The sequence below is a fragment of the Epinephelus lanceolatus genome, chromosome 23 (assembly GCF_041903045.1).
Source record: "Epinephelus lanceolatus isolate andai-2023 chromosome 23, ASM4190304v1, whole genome shotgun sequence".
NCBI lineage: Eukaryota > Metazoa > Chordata > Actinopteri > Perciformes > Serranidae > Epinephelus > Epinephelus lanceolatus.
This window is the reverse complement of record NC_135756.1, coordinates 19,544,871-19,551,289: the sequence shown is the minus strand read 5'-3', so window position 1 is coordinate 19,551,289 and position 6,419 is coordinate 19,544,871.

The following is a 6,419-nucleotide window of genomic DNA, read 5'->3' as shown; positions in this document are numbered from 1 at the left end:
TGGAAGGCAACACTAATATGAAGCTACTAACAGCTGCCAGTTAGATTAGCTTAGCATAAACAGTTTGAAAGGGTCTACACAAGTTAATTCAAATTAATGAAAAAAAGGAAAGTACATGATTTAAATTAACGGTTCAAAATACAAGACTCATCTCTTAAATCCAGAAAAAAAGTTTCTTCCCAACAAAAAGAGCCCATGTATACATCACATGCAGAGCTGGCTACAACACAGTTAGACGATGGAGTCCTGCAGCCACAGATGCTTCCAAGAAGTGTAATCGAACCCTCCCTAACACGAGTGAACTGACTCATCTGATGACAGTTCAGTGATAACAGCGCACCCCCTGACTCCAATTTGCCTGTGGTAACGACAGAGATGACATGGGCAGATAGACAAATGACAGGGGTGAAAGACAACATATTACAGGTAGATTAATGTGATGAACGATGAGTGTGTGACCGGACATTTACTGTGCATAACACATCCTGAAATGCAAAGAGAAGGATTGTTATTTTTGTACACTCATCTCAAGGAGCAAGAAGCTTCACCCTGAGTTTATTTTTAGTGGGACAGTCAGAGTAGTGAAGCCAGAGAATGATTCAGACGACATTCCTGTTCACTGTCTCTTCCAGATGATGTTTTGGGGACGACCGGACCATTATGAAACGCAGCCCAGATTCCCACAGCTTGACTGACAGTTTTCCTTTAGGGCCAAATCTGGAACCACTTACCTCATTCTCACAAAGGAGGTTGGAGGTTTTGGAGCTGGGTTATACAGGGTCACAGAAGGAAGGGGCCCGATGGGTCACAATCAGGAAAGGACGCAATTTTTTTTTTTGCATATTGCTTGATGATCCCAAACTATTTACACCAGCTAGCTACATTTTAGCGAATAACCGAAGCGTCGTGCAAAATATCTGGAGTCACAGGCTTGTGGCTATTTGTAGTTTTCTCAGCTCATCTTTATGCGACATAATTTACAAGTCTGTATATTTACATGTTTCGATCTCAGTGGGTGAACAGATTGCAATGTAACTTAAAAACTGAGACCCTCCCCGCCTTTATTAGATGCCTATAACAGCCTGGTGATTGACCTCTATGTGAGGGACTTGAGCTGAATTCTCAGGGAAAATCCAAACAATGTCATGAACCTTGACTGAAAATCCCTTTCAGGCAGAAAACCCTCAGGCAAACTTCTCCCAACAGTGTGCTGCATCTCTCCTCAGCTCTGCTACGGCACTACAGTGTGCAAACATAGCTCCCTCCATTGGTTGCCACTTCACTTCAGAACTGATTTAAAGATCCTTTTAATAACTTTTAAAGCTCAACATGGTTTAGTCCCCAGTTATATAGCTGAGCCTCTAACTACCTATGCTCCAAGTCGTGACCTGAGATCCTCAAGCCTACCCTCGCTAGTCGTCCCTAGATCGAGGTTGGTAACTAAAGGTGACGGGGCTTTTGCCATCAAGGCCCCAAAGCTCTGGAATTCCAAGCCTGAGGGGGTTAGGCTCGTTAGCATTTTATCTGTTTTTAAATCATTGCTTAAAACTTATTTTTATAGGAAAGCTTTCCCTTTAGATGCCTGATTTATACTTTTTGATTGGGAACTTTTGTGTTTTATACCTTTCTGTTCTATTTTGGCCTCTGTAAACACTATTTTTCTCAGCTCTTAACGTGTTTTTTTTTTTTAAAAATTGTATTGCTGTTGTCTTATTTTCATGCACTTTGTGAAGCACTTTGTAACCTTGTTTGGATAAGTGCTATACAAATATACAAATAACGTTAGCGGACTTTATTTCTAAGCTTCAACAAACCACTAGCCACCCACCACAACACATGTCCACACGTTATGCTTCCGTTTTATAGCCCTGGACTGAGACAGCCCGTCACAGCCCGAAGTAATTGCTAAGCAGCGGGGAATGAAGCGGAAGAAATTTTTTTGCATAAGAACATTTTTTTCCTTATTTATGGTCCGATAAACAGTAAATTCATCGAATTCAGTGCCACTGAACATAGTTTCAGTGCCCCATATCATAATTTTGGTGGCCTCTGGTGCTGAAAGAGGAAACACTAACATTCAAAATATAATGTGATTCTGGTTTTAGCTGACTAATGTGGCTAACTGCTAGCGAGCAAATGTAACAAAATACTGTATTGAGTGGATAACGTCAGCTAATTCTACCAGACTCCTGGGGCTGGTTTACAAAGCATCCAATGTCATATTCATGCAATGTAGTGAAGTTACATTTTGTTGTGTGGCAAACCATAATCTAAGCTAAGATTAGCCAGCTAGCTGTAAAGCTAGCCTGCATGGATCTGCTGTTAGTGGATTTTCAGCGTCAGCTGATAAAGTAATATGCAAACGGCAAGCTTTTTCCAGTCTTGTATCAACATGAAGACGGTAATATACTGTCAAGTCCCTTGTTTGTCACTGCAGATGCTCACTTGCGGCAACGATGGGTGCCGACCACTGTCACTTTTATACAGAAATAACGACATAGTGTGTGGTTATCATGTGTTTTTAATGACTGGGTATCACCTTTCAGACCAGTCTGAACATCATATGCCACTACTTTTTAGTTTCACTTTCATTGCTGCCAGACACACAGGACCCAGGTAACATGTCCACTTTTTAATTCATCGGCATACATGATCACAGCAGCAAAAATCACAACCGTATTCTCCCGATCCAAAATATATGCCAAATATCTTGGATAACTAACCAGGCCACAGCATGAAAGATGAGCCTGGTGTAGTCTCTCCAACAACCAGATACGCTGATAGGAAGATAACCTCTTCATGCAGCAGTTTGCCATTCATTGCTCATGACATCCAAGCTGCCGTCACAAAGCACGCAGTCCCACATCAATCTAGATTGTTTTCAAAGCAGTGTTCCATAAAGAAAAGAAGAAGAGGAGGGGGGCGAAAAGCCGAAGATAAAAGACAGGATCGGAGATGTACAACGTGCTGCGCCTGCCTCTGACACTTTCATCAACCGTGCTGTGTTTCCATGCACCAGAAGGTGACAGGGGCAGGATTTACTGACCCAGAGGCCCCTTTTGTGCTCTCCACGCTGCACTGATCCTCGCTTCCTCTCTGGCTGCATGTGTAGGCCTATAGGCTTACCTTTTATACCCTTCTCCCTCGCTCTCTGTGTCTGCTGTAAATAGGCTTAATGTTACAGATGTCTGTGTGTGAGCACAAAGAGCCGAGGCGAAGCACAGAGGCCGGCTCTATTCTGCGTAGAGGCGAGGAGAACAGGTGGAAAGAGAGCAATCGGGACACAGAAGATGATCAGATTTCCCATTAAAAAAGTTCAGCGGCTATATGTGTGTTTTAAGTGTGTAGCTGTGTGTGTGTGATGTGTGGTGAGAATAGTTGATGAGACAAAAACAGAGCTTGAATAACAGTTTATAAGAATGAATGTGGATTTGTTTTTGGACATTTTTTAACACACAAATGAAATTTTTGTTTACATCTGTTACCAGGCTCCTAACAGCCATACCACTGCTTGTTTTCAGTGATTGTTGAGCAACAGTCGAAGTTTATTCTGCTGCCGGCTGCACTCATGGCAAGTCCCTCTGGATGCAAGCTAAAAGACTAAATGTGAAATGTAAATTCAAGTTGTAAATCAAGCTGTCAGATGCTGTCAGAGCAGCAGCCAGCAGGGTGAATGAGGGCGTCCGTGGGTCCCTCGCTGTGTGGGCTGACTGACTGGCTGGCAGGGACAATAAGCCATACTGTTTGACCTGCTCCGCCTGTCCCACTGCCAGGCTCACGGACATTCAAACGGCTCTCCTCACTCCCCTGACTCTGCGGCAGAGGCCGAAAACTCAATCTAAATGCAACACCCCACAAATCAGGATCTGCTGCCTTGACATTTATCCATCTCTGTGACCAAATTAGTTACCTTTTTGACAACGGTGACCTTTAAATAGTGTCATGAGTAAGGTTTTGTTCACTCTGTTCTGGCACACTGAGTCACTTTCTCATTAAACTATGACGCAGGCCTAACACCGTAGTCATTGCTTCTGATTGGTTCCTCCATGGTAACTTTTTTAAATTAAAAACATATTAGAATACCACCATTTATTACACTTTAGGTTGTGTAGCATCAGAGCTATTATGCTCAACTGGCTCAGGGAATGTGACAAGGAGCTGATGCAAGAGATTTCCTTAAAACAACCTTCCCATGTCAGCCAACAGCCAACTGAGGTCGAGAAACGTATCCTGATAAAACGTATAAATGCACATGCAATGGTACGTATGATATTTAACAAATTAGCACCTCACAATTGGCAGCATCAAGTTACGTGGGTTAGGTAAAGGAAAAAAAACATGGTGATGTTGTACCTTAAAAAACTCATTTCAGCCCCATTTCCACCAAGAAGTATAGAATGCATTTTTTCTGTTTCCACTGTGAAAAGTTGTGGATGGTACCAATGGAACCGTTCCGTACTGTCCCCATTTTTGGTCCCCCCTCTGTTGGGGTACCTAGCACACAGATCTGGTACTAAAAGGTGGAGCTGTGAACACTGCAGTCCGTTGATTGGTCAATAGCGATGTTCAGGGATGCACTGCAGCCTGTTCTATAATGTTGGCATGCAACCCCATTCCGTGGACAATAAACGAGGTGCAGATTTCCATCCGTGTCACTGGTAATGAGGAAATACAGTGAGTGCTGGACGGAACAGTGAGTGACAACAACCCCGCTACATTTAAGAGCAGTGATGGACTCAGGATGTTTGAAGGGCAGGGGCGAAAAGGAAAAAAGGGAAAAAAGAGCACCTACTGCATGACATGGGGCCCCATTGGTGCACAAGAAGCTAGTGTGTCATGTATGGTGAAATAGTCTTCGTCCTTGATTCTTAATTAAGATTATATAGACAATCCAGGTTAAAAGTATGTTTAAAATGTTGGGTTGGTCGCCCCCCCCGACCCCCCACCTAGGGTCTAGGTACCATGTCTGAAGGTTTACTTTTGGTTCCAAAGGTACCATACCGAAAGTGCTTGATGGAAACAGGGCTTTAGTTTTACATGGGACACCAACACTGGTCTCCTGGAGGAAAGTCCTGTGTTTGTTTGACCCATTCACCCAAATCTGCTACTTCAAGCAGACTTTCACTTTTTATACTACTTCCTTCTTTACACCTGTCAGCACATTGGTCACACCTTCCCTGTTATGTGGGTTGTATACTAATTACTGGCTCATGATTATATGAGATATATATGAATACTCGTGCATTACGTTTTTTTACGTATATATACAAACTGTGCACAACAACAGCCTGTGTTGAGGACGTCACAGTTAGCTATTACTTTAGCAGGTGATCTTAGTGATGAATATATTATTGATCTAGATCTGTGGTTCTCAACCTCTTTCTGTTATGTCCGTCTTTCGGAAGCAGAAAAAAACTGTAACAATACTGTGGAAATCAGCAACAAAACACTCACATTCACACCTACGGACAATTTAGAGTCACCAATTAACCTGCAAGCCTTTGGACTGTGGGAGGAAGCTGGAGTACCTGGAGAAAACCCACGCTGACACGGGGAGAACATGCAAACTCTGCACAGAAGGGCTCCCCCATCTTGGGGTCCGAACCAGGAACCCTCTTGCTGTGATCTGACAATGCTAACCACTGCACCACTGTGTTGCCTAATTAAACTTTGTATACACATAAAATATTCATAAAAGACACAAAGTTTTCCTGCTTCATTGACCAGGGTTCCCACACTTTGTTATCGTCTCATTTGAGGACATTGGGACTTTACTATCAATGACAATGTTTAGTTTTTTAACACTTATCAGGTCCTACTAATCCCCAAAAGCTAGGAGAAATTAAAAATGCATACCAAACAAACGTTTGGGTCTCAGGAGGATATATGGGGCAGGACTTGGAATGACATACTGTACGGTACATTACAACCTCCACACGTCATGATGAAGGGTCAGTCTTGAGTTTCAGGAGGCTACTGTGTGGTGCATGCACAGAGGGGGTGTGTGAGCATATGACATACATGCCATAGATAGATCTGGGGTAACAGTCAGTGTAGGACTCATGGAAACAGTCCATCCAATCAAGTATTCCTTGTAAACCTCTTGTGTATTATCTATGAAGAAGATGTGAACCCAGGGGACATTTTATAACATAATTGCTGTTGTGCTCCTGTGGGCACTTGTCTTTATGGTAGTCACCATTGAGCTTACAATCATGGTATTTTTAACACATGGATTCTAATTGGAAAACATCATGTGGAGCTGATTATGCGTCCAAAACATATCCATAAAAACATGGCGTGGATGTATGCAGTGCTGTGTGCCTGTAAGTGAGAGGCAGAGGGAGGCGTGTGTGCGTGGAGGAGGGATGGGGCTTCGTGTTTAAGCCAATAGGCGCAGAGCAGCGTTAATGTAATTC